We start from the raw sequence: 24,075 nt of genomic DNA, 5'->3' as shown, positions 1-24,075 counted from the left end.
GCTCCGATCTGGGGATCCCTGCTGGGGTGAGATATGGCCACGTCTCCAGCAACAGGCCGGGCGACACCAGTGCCAGAACGCTGTGACCATCTGATGCAAGTCGCTCCTAATGAAAGTCCAGCATGGGGCTAAATGAGTTTCCTCCTCTGCTGGGTGAGGGGCTAATGATAAAAGCCCTCCCTGGGCTCGCCACTGCTGTCAGTAGCTTTGTCAGGGCATATGGCAGTTGGCTAACTGCAGCTTGTGCGAGATTCCCTCTCACCGTGTTACCTCTGCATTTGGCTGCCGGGCTGGGCTGAGGCTCCTCTGCCTGCTGCCCGAGTGGTGTGCGGGTGTGTGGGTGCTTGCCGTGGCTAAAGGACAGGCACTTCTGGGGGACTATCAGTTTGGCACCCGGTGAATGTTGCTGTTGCTGCTGGAGAAGCACAGCTCACATGAAATCTGTACTGGTTTGCTGTAAAAAAGGTCTGAATTTGCTAGTTAGTGCAGTTATCTGTGCTCCCTCACACACAGACACCTGTGCTGACCCAGTTGTGTGGGCTCAGGCATCCTGTGTTTTCAGTCACGGCATTTGCAGAATTGTGGAAGAAGTAGTAGTAGTAGTAATAAAAATAATAATAATAATATACAGTAATAACAATAAAGAAAAAAGGAAGAAGAAGGCGGCGAAGTAAATAGGACAGTTGTGGCCACAAAGTCCCTAGGCAGCTCACAAAATGTAATTTAAAATAATAAGGGGAAGAAAGTGGATTCTGTCTTCTAGAAACAGACCTTTCATTAGAGAAACCAGTGAGAAATTTGGGGAAGTAGATTTAAAAACGCAAAAGACAAATGCACACACACAAACACGCACACACACACACACACACAGATCCTGCATGGAAAGTGTGATGAGTTAAAAAAACCAAAGAACCACCACCAAACCACTGTAGGGATAGGAGCTCGCTGGCTCACATTCTTATAGCAGTTTCTTCCACCTCAACTTTTTGTAGTTGATGTTAAATGTGAGACCTGTAATTTATTTTTTTTCAAACACAGCAGTAGCGGCATGTTCTCTGCACCTGTTGGTTTTATGATTTGCTTCTCACAACAATTCCTTTGCTGTTGAGACATGATTTGAATGACAGGCACTGCTGAATCAGCTTGTAAATAGAAATGGAGGTGGGTTCGATGCATTTTCCAAAATAACCTCCCTCTTCATGCCTTGTGTGACTTGCCCTTTGCAAGGCATACTTTATTCCTCTTCATCTCTTGCCATTCAATTTCTCTGTTCTGTTTTAATATTCTTTCAATCTCCCACCATTACTTCCACATCCTTGTGTTGTTCTCTTTGCTCTACACTCCTCTGGATTCACTCCTCAATAAGATATCAGCAGTTTAGATAATAGCAGAGGCATTCATAAGTGAAATGCTTAGTTAAAGCATAATAACCCTGCCCTTGAGATGCATTCATGGCAGGTCAGAACCAAATAAGGCTTTTCTTAGAGACCTTCAATTACAGGATAGTCACTGCTCCTGGCTGACCACACTAACTCCATGGTGCCTTGGGATTAATAATTCCCCAATACTGATTTAGACTGGCTTTTTGCCTCTAAGGATACAAAGCAGCTCAGTGGAAGGCCATAATCTGAAGCATTATGAGAAACAAAAGAAACCCACAGCTGTACTACTGCAATCACTGTCCATTTTCTGTGAGTTAGAAACTCTACCTGGTAGAGTCTTGAGTCAGGATTTTGGAATGCTTTTGGGATTTGTCAAGGATGTACTTGTTTAAACGTGTATGGCACACACTGTCTGTGTGGATCTCAAAGCACCTGAGGCCTGTTTATCATTTGGACTCTTAAGACCCCTGGCTGGGTAGGTTATGTGAGAGACTGGAAAACTTTGGCATTGAGGCTGTGGTCTTTAGGAAGTTTATTACTGCTGAGATCCCTTCCAAGATCTGTGCCTAAATGCTTGAGGCACTATTGAAGAAGGGGTTTACGTGCCTTAGCAGATTTGCCCTGTTTCATAAGCTTCTCGCCAGCATTACTGTCAATCTTGAAAGCCAGTGGGAGTTCTGGATAGGTCAGGGAGGTCACACAAAGGTCCATTTAATTGTATCAGATCGAAGCAAAGTACAGATGGAAGCCTGCTGCGTTTTTCTGGCACATGTTCCATATGCCTTTTAAAACTAAATCTTTGGATTTAGCCAACACACTCATTAGCAAGTGCTTCATGTGGGCTTCAGGTGATTCTTCTATGGTGGAATTATCCAAATTTATCATTTTTTAAAAGGAATTACTATTACTTAAAATGTTTTGTTGTGAATCATGTGGAAAGCTCCATCAAGTACTAAAAGCATTATGTCCCACTTGTCATATTGCTGTGATAAGTTATTCAAGAAATTAAATTTGCAATTTAACTGAAATAAAAAGGAATTTTATTTGAAAACATTTTTTCGCTGTTGTTTTGCTGTTGATCGATCCACATGTATCCAGTACAAACTTAAGATATGTTGTGAGTGGCTTTCACTATCTATCTCTTGGAAGGTATGAGAGGAACAAATGAGGGGCTATGCATCCTATGAGCGGATGAGCAGGCAGGCCCCAACAAGTCTCTGCCTGGATGAGGGCAACCCTGACCACTTCTGAATTGTGTGCAAGCCCAGCTGTGTTCTAGGGGTTCCCAGGATGTCTGCTGCAAGCTCCTCTTGCTCCACTCCTGTGTTTGCTGTGCTTATCACACAGCACTGCCTCACCGCAGGCTTCCAGTTGAGGACTTAGGATCTGTCCCCAGCTCCTGCTCAGGAAAGGCTGTTCCTAGGCAGCCTGAGCCATCTGACAAAACACACTGCTTACACAAATTGTGTATTTGAAGGACGCTTGCAGAAAGGGGAGGGAAGCTTTTCAAGTGATTTTGGCCTGTTGGAGCAAGTTTGTATAAAGACTATAGGGCAATTAACTTCTTGACAACTGTTTTTTCTTGATGGGCCCTACGTAAACAAAGTTATCTGAATACAGAAAAATGAGAGTGATTTTTATAAATGTATTATTTATTAATAAAAATGCTCTAAAAGCTGTTGTGTAGTTTGCCCCATTCATCTAAAATCTCAGACTTCTTTATGGAAAAGGCTTCCCAAAATACTCTTCACCTTTTCCATTCAAGAATGTTTCAGGGGAAATTTTAAATATAGACCCCACCTAGTCCTCCCCCAACAATTTAAAAATACTAATTTCAAATGTACTTGCAGTAATTTTTTTTTCTAAGTCATTTTACCTCAAAGCTTTCAATTTATAAAGCATCAGCTTTTTGTCTTCTCTCCACCTTTTTACTTTTTTACCATTTTCTCGATACTTCAGTATGTGTGGTAGCCTATTCACACTATTCCACTTTGCCTTCCAAAGTCAAGGAAGGTTTGAAAACTGAACACAGGGACACATAAAAGGAAGGAGGAGGGGCACACACAGGTGAAGATAAGAGTAACAGAAATAAATCCACTACTTATCCTGTTTATTGCAACCATAACAAAGCTTATAAGAATGAAGAGTGGGGAAAATTTTGATTTAATGTATTAATATTGTTCTTTTAAATCTGTAAGTAAACATTTAAATCAGAAAACGGAAATTTAATCTGATTGCAAAATTTTTAGTCTAAAATATTTGGAAATATATTCTTAAATTAATTTTATTTCAGTAACTGTTTTCAATGAGATGACATTTTAGCTTTGAAAAAATCAATTTGGTTTGACTTACAGCTTGACTTGCATTATTCCAAAGGCTCCAACAAAGGTGTGGAGCCATCATTTGTGGTCTCTGTGAGTGTGGATCTTGGACACTTTAGTAGTGGTCAGGTTTTCAGTATCCACAGGCACTTTTTATTCCTGAGAGGAAGACTAACTTGTCTATAAGATAATGAAGCCTTTTAAACAAAGAGTAAACAAAGAGTAAAAACTTAGTTAATTTGAAGAAACAAGATGACAGAAATAGAAATACCAGTACTTTATATGGAATAATGCTTGGCAGAAAATGATTTTATCTGGGCAGAAAGAGGAGGGAGCAAAAAGGTAGACTATGGATAAAGTGTGTGAAATTTTATAATTGTCCTGTGCTCTGGTATGTTACCAGCCACAGGAATGGGCTGGAACAAGTTCTTATTCCACTACTTATACGGTTTCCTGTGGCCTCAGTAAATCACTTAACCTTTGTCCCTAAGTTCCCTTATTCAACAACTGGGAACTTTAAAACTTAATTTTCTGCCTCAGAGAAGTGTTGTGATATTTAACTAGTTAGTGTCTGAAAAAGGCTTTGAACCTCACCAATAACATTGGATTTTTTTTTAGTGTGGAATATCACAAATGCAGGGCAAAAATATATAAATAATATAAATATATGAAAAATTCTTTTTTTCCTGCCCTTCAGAAACAAGACCAAACAAGTTGAATGTGAAATCAGTGTTGCTGTAGAGTATAAAGAAGCAATGACTGAACAAATCTGCTTTGGAACACACCCTGGTTATGCACAATTCTACCAAACAATCTTCAATCTCCCCATTTTGCATTACTGGCATTTATGATGACTCTACCATGCATTTTTCCTTCCGATTTTAACTCCCCTTTTAACAACACAAGTTTGAGTTTGCCCAGACAAGTAAGAACATTTTCTGTACAGGATATGGAATGAATTAATTGTTTGGTGGTTTTGTTTTTTTCCATAAAAGATTTTTCCTTCCCAGTAATATCTTCTGTAGTTTTCTTCCTGTGTGCTGTCAGCCCTACGTTTATCAGGTGTCATTTCTTCTTATTCAATAATTATGCTATTTTCAGTAGTGCTGGATAAATGCTTCAGAAAGCTGTCTACAAATACTCATTTGAGCACTTAAATAAACTCATTTCAATTATGTTCATGCATATTTCATGTACACTTTATCTGATCATTCTAGTGAATGATTTATTGGCAGGAATGTTTGTCCAAATGAAAGATTTTAAGGACCAGGTAACTCACAAAAAAAAAAAAAAAAAGGAAAATAAACTTTATTTCTCACAATACAAGTGTGTTTTATAAACCATAGTAAACTCAAGTTTACGTGTTACATAAGCATGAAAAATTAGCCATAGTCCAATAAAATTCATTGTACTTTAATTCATTTGGAGTCAACTAATCCCAAGTAAATGGCAAACTAAGAGTGATCAAGAATGATTTTTAAAACATCAGAATATTCCCAACAAGTAGTCAATAAAAGAAAAACAACGTTCCAGTAGTTGACAATTCACGGCTGCAATTCACGGAATAAATTGGCTGTAATTCATGGAATAAGTCACCTGCAAATTCTCTGGTCTTTTATTCTGTTTGTCTTATTTGGATATTGAATTTGGTACCATAAAATTCATGCTGTTTATCTGAGCAACACAGGAGAACAACCTATTGAAAATGCAGTTATCCACAAAGTGTCCTTTGGAGAAAAGTTGATTTACCCATAGGAGTGAACATGTTTGTGAAAACTAGTGTTACCCATAATATATTCCAGCTGAATAACTTGTGGTTTTTTCTCTACATTTAGTTTCAGCATGGCCATGCCCAACGGATGCATGGCTTATTTGTTTAGATAACTTATTATTAAATTGAGAAAGAGAAATGATACCTCTACTGATGAGTGCTATTGCAGGGTGATATTTAAACTGTTAGGAGGGCTAAGAATCAACAAAACATTTCTATTCTTCCTTCCAAAAAGTGCTTATACATGCAGAATAGTTTGGAGAATTCACAAGTACTCTGAATACAAGAATTCTAACATTTACAAATCCCAGAGTATTTTTTGACATTCATGATTTTCAAATTTCAGAGTAAAATTAATAATCTCCAAGGCAAGCAATGAAATTTCTCTTTAAACTAAAAACAAAAAAGTGAGCCCATTGGACAGACAGGCCAAACAGCACCACTGTCTATAATAGTTTGCATTTCCTCATATCACTTTACATTTGTCCTGCTACAAAGTGGTACATTTGAAAAGGTCCAGGAAACATTACCCTTTATAATCTGTCTTCACTGATAGGAAATTAATCTGCCATTAGAATTACTTTCTCTCTCATTCTCTGTCTCATTTTACACTTTAGAAAGTAAATTGTGCTTCTCCAGTGCGTGACAGCTGTGTCATGTGGGAATTTGGCCAAGTCAAGGAGCCTACATCTGCAAAGACTGTACAAGCAGTTGAGCGGTCCCATGCCATCGGTGGGATTGCTCCCTATGAAAGTCATGTCATTGCCTTGCAACAAGGGACAGCAAGGGGCAATCGAGAAATGTTCAGAGGCGACCAGTTTGTTGAGGGAAGAAAAGAGACATTTACTTACTTGACCGAGAATTAGACACCTGGTGCTGCCCCAGAATTTGTTTCATAGCCTTAAACCCTCTCCAGCATTTATGGCTTTAGGTCGTCTTTCCTGTGTTGCAAGACAATGGAGTAAAGGTGACAATTACATGTTACTGAAGGACAACTTGATTACTGTAGTCCTTAGGGATGGGTTGATGCAGTAAATCACACCAGGCAGGTTGAAATTATTTCAGTTGGAGGAGTAAAAGGAATAATTTTCTATAGCTTTTGGGAAAAATTAATCAACTCCTCCCCTTTCCTGTCTCATCTTCCCCCCTCCTTCTATGCCAATGCATTGCAAAGGGCTGAGTACACTATAGGCAAGATGAGAGATAACTCCCTGGTGTGTGGATCACAAGGAGACTTCAGTGTCAGAAAATGAGATATGGGAGACCAGTTGCCTGAACAGCCAGGGATCCCTGTTAGACAAGCAGTATATTTCAGTCCATTACTAACTTGCAAGTTTGACCAGGACCTGCTTTTGTTCCTAAATATCAGGTTTTGATGACTGCCACTTTTAGTTTCTGACTGATTATATTTTTAATATTTTTTAAAAGTTAGGAGTGGTTTTATTAGTAAACTGGAAGGTTTATCTGAGAATCATCAGGACTAACTTATACAGCAGTTGAAGGTGAAGAAGGAGTGATAGTCACCAGGGACAACCTAATGAGGAAATGCCAAAATTGGAGGGACATGGGTTGCCCAAGGAGGTAATTCCCAGCAGGCAGATAAAACCTCTATTCTGAAAGAAGATTTCCTGCTGACTTGGGGGATGCTGAAGTTAATTTTTCTGTACACCACCTTTCTGATATCTCATGGAGAACCGGTCTTTTGGTTTGTGAAAACCTGTCAAATGCTCTGTTTGTGGAATCTGTCTTAAATTCTGAGTAATTTATTTATTTCATTTCCCCACAGAAAGAAACAAACAAACAACATTTGCTTCCTTCTTAGACCATCATTACTGATTCTATTTAGTTCCTTCACAATTGCTTGCAGCTGGATCCATTAAAAAAAAACACCCTCTCCTTTTTAAATCATACAAAGATGATTACTCTGACTACAGTGATCTGCAACTACATTAATTTAATCCAATGCTATCTTCATTTCCTTCCTTTCCCATTTAGTTACATAATGTGAAAATTAGCCTATTTTGGTATTATTATGATGATTTTGAGCTTCTCATTCTTCTCTCACATAGTGCTGGCTGCCCAAGATGACCTCAGAAACAATCAAAAAAGAAGAAGGAACAGTTCTCTTGTCATGGCAACCTTTTGCGTAGAAGTACCAGTGTAGCTCCTGCTTCCTGAATGCTTTCTGGGGCTATTCTGGGAACGTGGGACTCCCACTTACTCTGATTAACTTCTGATTAATGTAACGAATGAAAGTACTTAAAAAAAGAGATGAGTTCTATTTCCAGTGAATTGCTTTGTGTATAAGAAGCCAGAATATGATACAAACAGGGAGAGAAAAAAAAATCTCTTTGGTATTTAGTTCTAAAAAAAGACAGGCAAATTGCTATTCAGTCTGTAGACTGGGTTGTATGGCCATCTATTTATTCATAATTGTTTTGAAGTGGTAAGAACTAAGCATGTGGCTGGCCCAACTCAGGGCTTCTCAGTAGAGTAGGCAGAAAATCAGTTTTATTGATCCAGAAGTGAGGGGTAAGAACAGTTACTGTGTCTGTAAGATGGGAAAACCCGGACCTGTTTGAGAGAAGCATGACTGGATCATAAATTTGGTTGCTGTTTCTCAGGTGGCAGCTGCAGCCATCCTGCCATCCACAGAGGTACAGGTGGACATGGGGCCTGTGTCATTTCTCTGTGTCTATGGCACCCTGCTACCCTGAGAAATTGCTTTTCTAAGCTATGTCTAGAGCATGTCTTTCTTCTTGACACAGCAGATTTTTGTAGCCCAATCAAGAGCTGTATTTGTGGTATTAACCACAACAGGCCAATATTTGTGTTGGCACAATACGGCCTGTGATGGAAGGGCTAAATTCGAACCATGGTTCTGCCAAGCAAAGTAGAAAAACAGCCCCAAAGTCAATCCTACACCTGGCATTTTGCGAAGCCTGAAATCTCAATGTACGTTATTCTACACCAAAATTGTAACCTTGAATATCTTTCCTACTTGGGAGACTTTATATATATGTCTTTTTTTTCATCTACGGTATCACAGCCAAATTTCCATCAATGCATGGGATCACATTAACCTAAAGGACACACAGGGAAGGGACCTATGATGCAGCCAGGCTATGGAAGAGCAAATATACTGTGAAACTCAAAAAGAAAACAATCCTTTATTTCAGTGTGTTCTGTGTTGACTCTCCCATTACTATTTTGAAAGATAATATAAGTTTGCATTATGGGAATGAGCAGGAGTCTCAGTGAAACTAGATTTTGGCGCTCTGCAGATTGGATTTTAATTAAATATGTTCTATTCAGGTTTTACCCAAAATCTGTAAATGCACAGACAACATAGGACTTAAGCTAGGCTATGGAATCTAAACACTGTCTGAAAAAACTGGAGATGGAAAACATCCTGGACATTGATAGTTTGATGGAGACATCATTTTTTCCATATTCTTCTGTTTGGGCAGAAGTCTACTGAACCATTGTAGGCATGTTTGTGTAATTTTTTTCAAGTAGTACTTCAATTTTTCTCACCTATGTATCTGTATGATACTGAGAATGGAACTATTTCAGTAAAGAAACTAAATTACCAGATGAAAACCAAATAGCGTACAAGTTTTGTGGATTGATGTTCAAGCAGTATAAAACATGTTTGCAGTATTCCTACTCTTTGCTATTCCCTCACTTTGGACTTCGCATACTCTTTGCACTACTGGTTATAAAAGACACTGTCAGGCAATATCAACCATTTTATATTTTATTTTTTTTTTTTTTAATTTATTTTTTAATGAACTAATAACACTACTGCATTGTAACACAGGGAGTTGATTACTAATGTTCTTAGAAATGCCCTTGCCCAAATTAAGGAGAAAATGAGATCATATGCCAGTGACAATAGTATGGGTTTTATTTGATATGTAGGGAGGACAGAAGGAGAGTAAGGAAAATATCACCATTTCATGAGTCCCAATGATGCTCCACTGATCCTCTCCAACTGGTCTTCCTGGTGGTGATGGTCACCCTGAAAGCTTAGAATCTGGTGGGTTAGTATATGTTAAGGCCAGGTAGGAAAATCCAGGCATCTCCCTGGTGGGGAGGAAGGGAAAGGTTGCCATTGTCTCTTACAACAGCCTCTGGGTTTGTTGCATCATGTGCAGTCCAGTGGTACAAGACCTCAGGAATGACTCTGGGGGGCACTTCAGGGATTAAACTCATGGATTAAGGCACCCCCACAGCTGCTTTTCATGTGAATGTCCTGTGCATGTGGCTTTCCCAGGATTGGAGGTTCCATAGCCACTTTGTGTAAGGGAGAATGGGTTCACTGGCCCTGAGCAGAGGTTACAACACACCAAAACTTCATCCTCCCACCTCAGCTGGGGGGAAATCTGTGCAAACCTGCTCCCAGCAAATGGGTCCGTGGGCTACAGTCTCCCCCACCTCAAAGCAAGTCAGAGATGATTCTTAGCATGGCTGCTGGGTTTTCTTTTCCTTTTTTACTTGTTTGTTTCAGGTGATTGAAAAATGGGTTTTCCATTTATCTAATCTCAGCAGTTTGACTTTTATAGTCCAAAGTCCTAGTCAGGTATCTTCAGAGAGGCTTCTTTGGTTATAGCTTCTTTATACAGTTTTTGTTAAAATGTCCAAAACTTTGTATCCATGTTTGAGGAATGAACTATTTCAGTGTCTGACAGGAGTAAGGAACTGAGAATATGAAGGATGTAAAGTATCAAGTAAGTTGTTCCCTCTTGTCAGAGTCAGTAGTCTGGACATTATATTGGCAAATAACACTTAAGATGAATTGCACAGCTCAATCTGCAGCTCATACATGTATATTGGAAAACTGAAGAGAATTAATGTGAGCAATTTTTTAATATTAAATTGAAAATGAGATATCTTTTTTTTGCCAACAGAATATTACGTCAAATTGTTTTCTTTATTGCATTTTTCTTTTGAATATGATTACTATTTTCCGTTTTCTTTAAGAATGCACGATCCTATTGTTTCTCCATGCTAACTGTTTGGACTTTCCTTTGATCTATAGCAATTTCATTTCATTTAACAGAACAGGATTGGAGTTCTCAAGCATTTTATCATTTCCTTTGTGATGAAATCTGATGCAAATCCATGAGTTCTGCAGAAAAATGCACTGTTATAGACATAAATGTGCATTGTGTCAGGCCTTCACATTTCAGGCATTTTTTTATATGTCCTGACAATAGTTCTTGAACTGTGTAGACAGTACTGATGGATTATCCATTCTTCAGCATTTCAAAATGGAAACAAAAAGTTGGTCAAAGAAAAATCTTGGTCCCATTGTAATCAGAGGATGCTCATTACAAATATTTCCAAATGCTTTTCTTTTGAACTACAATCCAGATATATAGACTTACTAGACTTCTTTATGGTGTAAAAATTAATTCCTTTCTTGCTGGAACTAGACAAGAGTGATGTCTAAGGGTCAGTGAGCCTGGTTTGATTATGTTGAATACAGGATATCCTCTGTCCAAAGCACAGTTATGTTATTTATGATGAAATGAGATTGTTAGGTAGGATCCTTCCATATGCTGGGGCCTCAGGAAGTCAGCTAGGACAAGTGCACAAGAGTTCCCTCAGTTGTAACAAAAGAAAGGCCAAAAAGAAGTAGGAATTACAAATAGCTGTCAAACACACGCTGGTCACATCTAGAAGGGGGCACAAGAGATCACGAGGTGGAATACTAGTGCCAACTGTATGTCTGCTTAGCTCCTTTTAAAGGATTTGATTAGGAGAAAGTAAGCTTTGGCTTGATGATGGCATGTCCACCATGTTCACTTGACACATTATATGCTTAATTGATGTGTTACTGTGAAAAAATATTGTGAAATTTATTAATTACTGATTTGTACTTCAGAAAAGGGTAAAGTAGCAGGTTTGCTGTTGCTTTATCTTTTAGTATACTAACACACATGACCACAAAGAGATCCTAGAAAGTGAAATCAAGCAAGTAATTAAATTTAGTAATAATTTAAGGAAAAGTACTGATTGCCCCATTCAAAGAGGAATTAAAAACTTGGGGCAGGCAACTGTATCTCTGGCAGGGCACATGCTACACAAAAAGTTCTAGCAGGAATTAAAACTTCAATAAGTGGAAGAGGTAATTTATGTTTATAGTCTTATTCAAGATAATTTCTGTGAATGGGATTTTCAGAAAAAGACCTGACAAAGTCAGACCTAAAAAATTCATTTTGAATCAAGACTCATTACGAACTGAAGACTCAGCTCAAAAGCAAATAACAAAAGCAATTGGCTTTGCTATAAGAAATTGTGTGAAGAATAGCCATTTACAAAAGTAAGAGCAGGATCTGGAAAGGACCTATAGGCTGTCAAAGTTCCCTCTTCACAGCAGCAAGCAGGAACCACAATGGCTCTCAGTTCTGCGCATTCTTCTGTGTCCCTTGCCCAGTTCATGCACATAAACCACATAAACTCTTTTTCCTTTCATAAATCCTCAGTGACTGTCTTCTGTGGGACTGTCAGTTCAACTACATGATCCATATTTTAAGGTCTCTTGTCATACCAATTTTTCCAATATTCAGTCAATCAGGTAACAAGTTTAGTAGGAGGCAAAATGAAGAGATTTGGTTTATCAAGCCACTAACTCTCATATTGACATTGATTGATAATAATGATGTATATATGCACACGACATGGTGATTTAAAGAAGAAAAATTTGGTAAAATCCAAAACAAAATCCGGGAAGAAAAATATGAATGAAAAGTTGGAATTCTCTGAAAAAAACTTCATGGCCCTAAATCATATTTTGATGCAAGAGAAGGAGAAAAAAGTGTATCAATCTAATTTTTTCATAATAGACAAACATATGATAGTATAAAGGACAAATAGAAGTTGGATGATCTAAAATGTTTGGAAGGTTTCTTGCATCAAGATGGCAACAAAACAAGGGGAAATGGCAGAACTATTCAGGATACAAAAAGGATAGAAAACTTCAATAAATATTTCTGTTCCCTTTATTTGGAAACAAGGGTGATGTTATCCTTCTATCTGATGATGAGGTATATTACTAGCCTTCTTCATTTCTAATGGAATAACAGAAACAAATCCTAGAAAATAAGCATCTTTTACACTTGAGGAAGGAAGCATCATTTCACTGCTCTGTTTTGAGGATTGATTGAAGGGATATTCTGTAAATGTAATGGGCTTTTCAAAGACCTTTGAATCAGTGGTGCATAATGGTTATGGAATCAATGCTACGCAACACCAATAAAGAACATGTGAAATGGATTAAAAGTTGGCCACCTGACAGCTTTCAAAATCACAGTCATCAGTGGTCAATGGGTAACCTTGCTGTTGAACAGTTGTATCCTAACGTTGGGAAGTTACCACAAGGGTCAGTACTGGGCCAGTACTGTTCAGCATTTTTGGTGCTGGGAATCAGTGACTGGGAAATAATGAATTGCATCTGTGGAGGATTCTAGGTGGCCAAGATATCGTGGAAACAGGCACACAAACTGACCTGGATCAGTTGTAGCTAAGCTTGTCCAAACGAAGTATTTTGAATACATCTAATTAGTCCTATCTAAGAGGAAAAAATAGAGTTCATGACAAGGCAGGAGTCCCATTCAGATAGAAGTTAGGGTACACATCTTTAACAGTACTGGTTCGAAGGGATAAATTGACACAACAAAGCACCAAATCAACATGTTAGGTCTTCTTTAAAGAGATATTTTAATAAAAAACAAGTAATTGATCATCATACAAAGTAATGCATATGGGTTGCAAGGGCCTAGGATGACTGAGAAATAAGACTGATTTCTAGTGGCCTGTCTGACTTTGCACTCAATAAGTGTGTAACTTAAAGTCCTCAGAATTTCAGCTCTTGTAAATTTCCCATGAATTTGTGTGTATTTTGGTTCTATTCTTATTTTCTGCAAAACAGTTAGCTCACGCCTTTAAAAAATCCCAGTCATGATTGGTAACATCTTCTTAAAAACATAAGCTGAAAAGAGAAATGACTGCATCATAACCCACTGGCCACCCCTTACTTTTAAAAGGCATAACACTTCTTCTCCATCCCCTGTGCCACACAAATGCTAAGTACTGTCTTCAAATTCAAGTTAGAGAAGTTTCTGGCAGAAATGCTGAACCTAGAAAAGTCAGAGTTTGGTAAAATTCTGCATTCTGAAGGAATTAATAGTATGAATATATACTTAATTCTCTCTCTCTTTCCTTTTTTTTGGGGGGTGGGGCCTAATTTCATGTTGCCATTTTTGTCTCTGTTCTTACATTTTTATCACTTCTAGCCTCCCCTTTTTATATTCCAGGTGTCAAGTTCTCCATGCAAGACATTTTTTCACTTTGGCATAACTAGATCCAGTTGTAATAAATCGATGTTTCCTAATGCTCATAAGATTACTGAGCCTCCTAGTAGTTGTGAAGCATGGAAATGTTCAGATGTGTTTGTAGCATGAAGCTGATCCGGTGATGTTATCTAGTGTGCCATTATTATTGTAGCCTACAGAACATGGTTGCCTGTCTCTACATGCAGATAGTGATGAAGCAGTGAACAAAAGCTTTATAAGTAAGGGAGGAGACATGGTACAATTTGAAATTGTTAACTATACAATATAACAAAGACTCCTAAGTTTGAAAACAAAATATAAGGTTACAGTTTGAAAGGAAGGTAACTAAGTATGGAATTTTGTACAATATAATTATTATTATTATATTTAAGGGCTTGCCTCGTTTAACCCCATAATCCCATATGTGAACACATCATTACAGCATGTCCTTTATAAAAAAGCAGTCAGAGGCGAAGGTGGGTAAACTTTGGACCAGTTTACATGCAGAAAGCTGCTCTTTATTTACATATAAAATTAAGGAATTTGGTCTGATTTTGGTATGAAATTATGTCTGTCAAAGTGGAGTGTTGGCAGCACTGTCACTATTTGCGCTATTACTGGATACGTGTCAATTTTAAGGAAGAGATTTTACTGAAAAAAATGATTTACTTCAATTCTAATTAGACGACCTTTTTGTTTGTTTGTTTATTTTTCTAATGATAGCCCCAGAATTCCTATTTTATAGTGATGAAAGCCCTTATTCCTACATTTTAACTCTCTTTCTTATGGAATCAGCATCTTCCTGTGTTTTTTGGGCTGATGCTAAAATGTCACTAAGCAAAGGAGTTCTGTATGCAATCCCTTGTATAGTAATCCCTTGTATAGTAAATACAGTAGCCCGGATTTGGTCTCCTTTCTGTGTAGACAGTCCTTTGATGTGTACAAGTCTTTAATGGAAAGTGAGAGAGTCCAGTGTTTCAGCAGGATGCATTTTTCATGTGCAGGAGGAGACCACAGCTGAGATGAAGCACGGTATCCTCATTTACATGGTTTACCTTCCTTTAGGGCTCTTCTAGTCATGTTTTGAGCCAGCAGCAGGTGAGGAGGCGTGTGCTGCAGGAAATACTGTGCTGATAGACTTCAGACTGCCAAGGGAGTTACTGGGAGGACCTGAGGGAACCAGGATAAACCCTGTGATGGACCTAATTCTCCCTGTCCCACACTTCCTCTGGTTTCTTTAGATTATGTTTAATGCTGTTGAGGTGTGCCTATGGATATATAATATGCTTTGCATAAGCGAGTGTGGTGTCATTTCCTCTGCCCAGCTTTGCTAATGCGAGCTGACAAAATCCTTATTCCAGTCCTCTGAGAATCTCACTAAAAAAGAAACTGGAAATGTATCTCCTTGAACAGAGGGTCAAAAAAGCTCGTGCAAGCCCAGAAATGGAGATGCTACAGATTATCTACTTGGGAAAATTATTGTGCTCATACCTTAAAGGTAAATTTAATATGGAAATTTAGCTTTGTTAGAAGATTTTGCTTAAAAGTAAAGAAAATTTTACGTTAAAGTAGAGATTCAATAAGGTTAGGAATAGGGGAGAGGGTAATTGAGGAGAGGAGTGTGAGAAAGGAGTTACAAAAGTCTCTTTAGGTGAGCTCTACAAAAGTTCTTATATTCAACAAGAAGCTGCCCAGAACATTATTGCTCAGCAACATTCCCTCTTCCAGGAATTGCAGTAGATCCACTGATAATAGAATTTATGCTTGAGCACGCAGCACTGACTTAAGGTTAGTGTTTATGAATATATTACCATTCCTTTCAAATTGTAAGGAACATAAAGACTTTAAAAATAATGAAGTGTGCTTAAAAGTCGACTGCTGGATTTACATGTTAGGTTATTTTATGAATTGGGGATTTTCCTCTGCTGGATTTATGCTGTAGCACAGGTAATCAGCAGGTTGCACACAAAATGGCTGTTCCATGGAAAAACTCACGAGTCAGGTGCCACTGGTCTTCCATTGCATGGCCAGAGTTTGGAAACTAAACTGAAGACTGAACTGATGCACCAAAACAAGGATTGCCGAACAAAGAAAATAATGAGCTAGCATTATTTTTTAAAAATATTTTTTAATTTAAGAAGAAATGTTAAACCTGCTCTTTTTACCTTTGTTATAAGTGGTAAATGAATTGTAAAGGTCTGCCTTGCAAGGTATCCCAATATGCAATGATTAGAGGAACAAAGTTTAACTTTCAGCCTGAAACTGTTTTTGAGGTAGAAGAAAAATATTAATATCTCTCATCTTCCTAGGGGAGCAGGTTTATTTTCTTCTCTAAATCTTTTTTGGACAGCTAAGTTTGTAACATTATCAAAAGGTAAATAACAACAACAAAATCTTAGAGCAACTTTGAAAACTCATAATGTATATTTGATTGCTTTCAAGTTCACTGTTAAGACTTATTGGTCTTCTTCCAGTTTGTAGAAATGATTTTGGGGGAGGGAGACCAAGTATTTTTCTGTCACCCAGACAGGACGACAGAACATGATTTGCTCACACATGTGATGTAGAGAGAGCTGACAACTCTGTGATTATGATGTTAAGCAAAGTTGGGAGTGTGTTGCACAACATTTTGCACTTTTTCTGTTCTCTGTGAAGAGAATGATACTGTTTCTCTTGTGCTTTGTTTTGCCTCTTAAAATTATAAGGTGTCTGAGGTATGGGTTGATGCTGATGATAGACATATCTATAGAAGCATTCACGGAGACCAGACACAAGCAGCACTTCTAGGAGTTACTATGTGCCAAATAATAAATAGCATTGATGAAGAAATATGGACTGCTAAGAAGTGGAGGAAAATACTACCTCTTCTGCTGTGAAGTAAAAATTAAAAGAGCATATGTGGTCTTTGCTTTTCTCCCCATGGGTATTATGTATTCTCATAGCCTTCACTAACCATTTCAGAGCAGGACAGCTGACCTTCGAAAGTAAATATGATTAAAGCTGAACAAATCAGGTAATTACAATAAAAACATGACTTGACAAGCAGCCTCTGGACAGAATTACAGTTCTATACACAGCCTTCTCATTCAATTAGGATGATTTGAAATGGTAAAAATATTTAGTTTACTTTTGCTTGATATTTGTGGGACACTCCATTTCTAAACTATATTTAAAAAGTTCTTTAGAAAGAAAAATTCTTTAGAAAAGAAAAAATAGTTCAACTTAGGTATTGAGTTCTTGCATCCGTCACTCAACAGGACGTTAACAAGGAATTAGCAGAGGTACCTGGACCCTTTTTCAACTCAAATCTCTTGTGATACAGGATTTTCCTCTCCAGCATGGTCTCCTTCCCTCCCCTGCTCTTTTGCAACAACCTGTTTGCAGCTCAACAACTGGCACAACTGCAGAGCTGTGCAGAGAAGGGCATGTGCTGATCTCCTGCCTCTCCCTTCTCCTTCTCTCATCTGGAAAAAGTGCAGGTAGCAGCCTCTCAGCTCTAAGGGAACACACAGAGAGATACTGTGAAAGGTGAGAACCAGAGATGGGAAAACATCATGTGCACAGAAAGAGGGGGACTCAAGACTAATGCTGTGAAAGTTGCTGTAGTATTACCATGCCACAGTATTGGCATCAGCACTTAGAATCAAGAAAGATAATTCATTGTCACCTGCCACTACTGCCCAAACTGCACTGATTTTCCCAAAGCAAGGATGAATTGCAAGGTACAGAAAAAAAAGGTGAGTAGGGAAAAAAAATCCAGAATGTGCCACTGAAAGCATGCAGGTCAACACTGAAACACAAGGTCAGAGGGGAACCAACACATCCTGTATCTGCAGAACGTCAGAGTAGATCTCATAGCATCAAAAAAATGGGTCAAATTCCTATAGCAACAACTTCTAAAATACCTTTAATCCCATTAAAACAAATCTGAGCAACACCCTATAAAGCACAAAATGCTCAGACATACAATCAAGAAAGCACCATAATCGAGTTTAAATAGATTAGATAGGTAATACGATCTGGTGAAATCCCTGGTGCTACTTCCATGCATGAAAATTTCACAGGATGAGGCATGTGGTGGAACCAGGAGTCCCAAACAGGCAGGAGAATTGGAATGGTTTGGATGTGTCTGGCAGAAGGAGCTGCTTTTGCAGATTTGCTTAGGGCACAGGTCACAGAGCAGCATCTGCAGGGCTGTGTTTTTTAGCAGTGTCACTGGACCTAAGTGTCATTCTGTCCTGGGATACAAGTCACGGCACAAAGGTGCCTGAGCTAAGGGAGATCCAAGCTGGCACATCTCGGGGGCACAGCTCCGTCAACATGGATCCCACAGCAGCGTGGTGTGCTGGCATGGCACAGCACCGTTCTTGTCAGAGACAGGCGAGAGCCTGGCACTTTCTCAGCCATGCAAGCACAGCACTCCAGTGCTGAAGCTGGGCTGCCTCTGCTCCCAGCAGGAGCTCAGGTGCTGCTGGCCTGAGCATCTCTGCACTGTGTAAAAACATCCAGTCCCAAACCTAGAGCCTCATTGTGCAAAGCTTTTGACAAACACAGAACAGAAAGATACCTTGCCCCGAGGAGTTTACTGTCTAAATAAAATGGAACTAGTGTAGACTGCACATTGCTCAGTGTATAAAGCAGTTCTTGTTGCTTTTTCTGCCAGCAATGTGCCAGAAGTCAAGCTATTAAATTGCAGTTAGCAGATGGGCTAGGTACTCCCGTTGCTTTTGCAGAGTGCCACGCAACAACCACGGCTCTTCATCATACACCTGACTCTACCAAAATCCATATTATGGTCCTGAAGAGTGATAGAATATCTCTAAGCTTGGTGAGTTGTATGCCCCTCATTAATAAACCCTTTATTTTCAGGGAGCTCCCATCTTTTGAAAGGGTGAAGATTATTTGAGGTTTTAATAAATGAACTGCTGCAAAGGAACATGTTGCTTTCCTCCTCCTAAAAAGATGCTATTTATATCAATAATCCCATTGTGAGTGTTACTCCAAACCTCAGAACAGAACAGTGACAAGTTAACCAACCACTTTTGTAATAACATTTACTGCCCTTTATGAAGTTAACAAATCTATTTTTCAAATTTCAGTCATTTAGAATACAAAGGAAAAAGCCATTTTTTCATATGATAAAATGTAGCTGCTGCTGGAATCAAAGAGTCAACCACATTTTTTTCATTAATTTGATTATTCTGAAATGATTGATAAGATTAATTAAAACTGCTTTGATTCAGAGATCTTCAGAGGACCCATCTACACAACTCTTGCAATTTCCACTTGAATAAAAATGGAACAGCATCTATAGGGAGACAGATATACCCAGCATGCCTCTTTTCCACTCTAACTGTATGATAGTTATTATGCCTATTATTCTCCTTGTGAAGCCTCAGTCTATCAGGAATATTTTGAGAGTATTTCTAGTAGGATGTAGAAAGAAAAAAAATACAAATCTATGAGAGAAAGGAAAAAAGGAAAAGAAGGAAGAAAAGGAAGGAAGGAAGGAAGGAAGGAAGGAAGGAAGGAAGGAAGGAAGGAAGGAAGGAAGGAAGGAAGGAAGGAAGGAAGGAAGGAAGGAAGGAAGGAAGGAAGGAAGGAAGGAAGGAAGGAAGGAAGGAAGGAAGGAAGGAAGGAAGGAAGGAAGGAAGGAAGTGGCGGAAGGAAGTGGCGGAAGGAAGGAAGTGGCGGAAGGAAGGAAGGAAGGAAGTGGCGGAAGGAAGGAAGGAAGGAAGGAAGGAAGGAAGGAAGGAAGGAAGGAAGGAAGGAAGGAAGGAAGGAAGGAAGGAAGGAAGGAAGGAAGGAAGGAAGGAATTGATAAAAGAGGAGAGAGACAAGGAGAGAAAAACCTTAGAGCTTAATTGTAATTTCAACCAATTAAAAAAGCTCAGCTACTCTGCATTGAACCTTCGGCGGAATAGATAATTTCACCTCCCAGAACAAAATGCCTTAAAGACTTCCTTTAAAGCTGTGAATAAGCAGTAGTTTTTCACCCCTTCCCTCCCCTTTCCTTGTCTGTGATGTAGAGTTAAGGGTATCTAATAAATCAATATTATTTGCATAAATAAAACTGAGCTTGTGTTACCAGATCAAGGCTAAATTCTTCAATATTATTCACATAAAATACTATGATTAGGGAGGGCTTAAGCCACTCTCTGGATCCACAGATGTTCTTCTTGAATGTGTCTATGAAAATCTCTAAGAAAGCATTTATTTCCCTATTTCCTAATGTGCATTGACTAGTCTCCAGTCTAGCTGTCCTGCTAGGCTAAAACATCCTGAGGAAGGGGATGGGTGACCTGGAGTTCCCACCACACTCTGGCTTGCAGTGTTTTTGTCACAATGTGCTCCCCAAGATGATATTTTGCAACATCTCGGTAGAATCACACTATTTAAACTAGTTTCAGTAACCATCAAGAAAACATAAACAAACACACTGCTGTGTTTTATTGCTGCTAGGGTAGATAAAGACATGATCCAACCAAATTTTAGATATATGTCTAATTAAAAACTGCCAAACATTCAGCACACTGCTATTCAGTAAATAGGCTTCAGAGATCTTTGATATTAAGCATGCATGTGTTTTACTAAATTTGGTCTCATGAAGAGCAATATACTTAATTAGTATCACAGGGGGAAAGTGACTGTTTAGACAAGTAAAAGGAAATGTAGGAAACTTCAGGACACTAAAGTAACACTACTGATTAAATAAAACAGCTCTTGCTGTATCTTATGCTGATGGTGCCAGCCAGGAGCCATTGCAAGGCAGCGAAAACCTCTTCCTAATCCCAAATCAATGAGAAGTTTTGGCATTTACTTTATTGGGCCCAGAATTTTTTTCCCCAGACTTTTTCTCAGCTGTTCATGTGATTAGAGTAGTAATGCAGAAGCATAACAGATGTACTTTATGCCACCACAACATTATGGTTTAGTCAGTGTGTGCATTAAATCTATCTTTTCAATACTGTGCAATGATTTCCATATCTGCATGAGTCTACCTTTAGTAAACACATGCACAATGTAGGCCACATTTGCATGTGAAAAGTCATCAAAAATCAAGAGGAAAAGTGCCTACCTCAGTAATTTTTAAATAACTCAGGCCATTAATTGGTAACCTTTGTTCTCCTACTTGCAGAGGCATAAATTAGTTTTATGGATTAAGTATATTTGAACTTTAAAAAATGCTTTTATAGCTTAGAAAGCAAAATAATGTATTTGCCTTACCACTTCAAAAACAGTGGATAGGTGTGTGTATATGTCTGGGAACTGATTAGGACTCTAATACCATGGTGCAAATTGTTAGTGAAAAAATCAACCTGTTTAATAACTGCAGCAACAGCCCAAAGGTTCATGGAAGAAAATATTACAATTAGAAAAATCAGTTTTTACAATAGAAAATTCAGCATGTTATTTTTTTATAGAAGAAAGCTTTAGGAAAGCACCAGCCATCAGCCACCAGTTAAAACAGAGAACATGAGAAACCTTTGGTGTTATGATAAAGTAATGACTTCCTCGAGCACCAAAGATGTCATTACCAGTTTGATGTCCTTACTTATGGAGCCCCAACATAATATTTTAAGCTGGAGTAATCACAGGTAATTGTCCACTTTCCTGGCAGGTGTGGTGCTAACAGATGCAAAAGTCATCTGTGGCACTTGGGACTTAGAACCAGGTCTGACCTGTGAGGGAGTGTTGTTCTGGTGGGGATGGACTTGTGTGCTGCGTGGCTGAGGTTTTTGGAGCAAGTTGTGGTTTAAAGCAAATTTTGACTTTTGGTTTCCGGAAGTGACCAGAAGGGAAGAGGTGGATTCTCAGGCAGTAGTTACTCAGCACTTAAAAGTTTCATATGGTATCACAGAGTCCCGTGCCACAGGGCTCTGCCAGCCTTGGAACACCTCCAGATGGTGTTATCATTCACATGGGACTGGTATGAAGTAAATAATATCACAACATCCAGGGGTCAGATATAGCCCTCATGAGAATTTCTGCTAGTGCTTGATACAGAATCATCTAGAGGAAGCTCTCACTACTGTTGAGGAGAGGCTCTCCTGAACTCCCAATCCCTTACCCAAATCATGCAATTGAAAACCAACCAGCTCCGTGGTTGCCTTTGCTTGCCTTGTGCTCTACAGCCATTTCCAACTTGACTTTTCAACCATGTTAAGACAAGGTGTTAAAAGAACAAACCATGAAACCATGAATGTTTTGCATAATTGCATGACTCCAGGAGATGGAGCCTGAACAATACCATTTCTGGATGTATCTGTAATAACTTCTGCCTCTCTCACTATGCTCGCTTTGCGCTTTGCAACTGGCAGTATCTTTGTTGCTGGACTCCTTTCTACTGGGGGAGGCCAAAGATATATTTTTTTATAATTCTGAACAGTTAGACATCTTCCCAGATCAAGCAGCACCATGTGGTCAGAACTGAAAGTATTTCCCAGCCTTGCAGAGTTGTTATACAGGCACATTTTTCTTTCCCCAGTATGGATCTCCTGCCCTGAATGAGTGCTCAACAAATTTCAAAGGACTTCTAGATATCTGCTTCTGCTCCAGACTCGAGAGAAATCAGATGGAGAAATTTCTCAGTGGTGTCAATATTATGGAGAACATGGGGCCTGATAATTGTTTCTTGGCAAACACTTTCAAATCTACAGTGGTGGGTCCCACCATAGTGGACAAAGGTCTCCTGCTTCACTTAACCAGAGCACATTTCAGTGCCCTTTCAACTTGAGCACTTTGGCTGCTAAAGTGAGGAACCACGACCTGTGCTGCTCCCTCACTGTAACAGTTGCTTGAGCATTTTTCACCAGCTTTGTAAAGGCTCTTGATCACCTCTTCGCAGATGCTGTGAAATGTGTAACATAACAGCTTCTCCAAGGGCTTTTATGCCATTAGCCCACGCTTTGTGAGAAAAGCTAAATGGAGTTTAAAAAAATAGTGATATAAGTATATGCCTTCACTTACATAAGTTTTTCCCCCTGCTCTTGAGCATTCATCTGAATCCTTTTAGATTTACAGGATCTTGTCTTTCCCCTTGCATATGGACTTGCATTGATTTCCTTTAAGCATCTGGCATCCCATCTTATCCCTGCAGCCGCTGAGGTAGCAGAGCACTTCTGCTTCCCAATAAATGAGATGACAAAAGACCTTGAGACCTTTTCCTTTGTAATCACCAGATTTCATCATCAGATAATCAGTTACTCAGTTACCAGCTTATGAGAGCAGGTGATTTTTCTGGTTGGCAGCCAGTTCCTCAGCTCTGACTAACTTTGGGTGAAGAGATAATAGAGGCTCAACAACTTTCTGTTGTTACCTCTGTCTTCATCATGTGAAATGCCAGTTCAAGGAGGAGGTAGAAAGGGTGTCTAATCAACCATTCCTAGGGGATAGTTTGATTTAAAAAAAAAATCCACATTTTTTCAATTTATATGCAAAAACTCACCATATCAAAGAGGAAAATATTATTTTTACAGTGAGAGATTGTTCCAGCTGTTGTAGAGATCCTCTTTATATACCACTAGGATGACTAGTTTATTCAGATGAACATTTTTACCTGTTTGGACATGTTTGTGTCTTGATGCAGCAGAAGGCTGATAGAGCTTTTCATCAGTCAGACTGAATCAATCCATCAATCAAATATTGGTGCATGACTAGCAAGTGAAATCTATCCTTAGTCTATCAGTCTTTCATTCCTCCCTATCTTCAAAGTCACCCACTCCTAAGACCAATTAATGCAGAGGCTGACAGTGTTACTCTTGCTTTGATTTCTTTGTGACAGAGTATCCAAAAGTATTTCTTGGCTTGTTCTAGCACTTACTTTTCTTTGCTTAGTGGTTCAGCCACAAACATGCACACTATTGCTAATTAATATGTTTGGAATTCTATCCTGGCCCACAGCACAGAAAAAAAAATCTCAGAAGTCTTTGACTGCAGTAGCTATTAATCATCCCTAAGCCTTTGCATTTTTCCTAATTCAAAGCATTTGTTTCACAACATATTTTCTGCATACCACACCAGTGTTGATCAACGTAGGTTTCAAAATTCGTGTTTATTTTATTTTACAGCACATCAGTCTGGAAAGTTAGACCAGAAAAAAAAAAAAAAAAAAGCTGTTTATTTGTCTCATGCTGGGGAATTACAGACTCCAGCAGGGTTCAATGGAGTGTGTGTCACCATCACAGAGCATGCTAAAGAGGCACACTGAGTGGGAGCTGATGATGAGAGAGAAGAAACAGAAGAAGTCCATGTTTGGC

Source organism: Zonotrichia albicollis, chromosome 1, assembly GCF_047830755.1.
Source record: "Zonotrichia albicollis isolate bZonAlb1 chromosome 1, bZonAlb1.hap1, whole genome shotgun sequence".
Taxonomy (NCBI): Eukaryota; Metazoa; Chordata; class Aves; order Passeriformes; family Passerellidae; genus Zonotrichia; species Zonotrichia albicollis.
Note: the sequence above shows the minus strand (reverse complement) of the source record.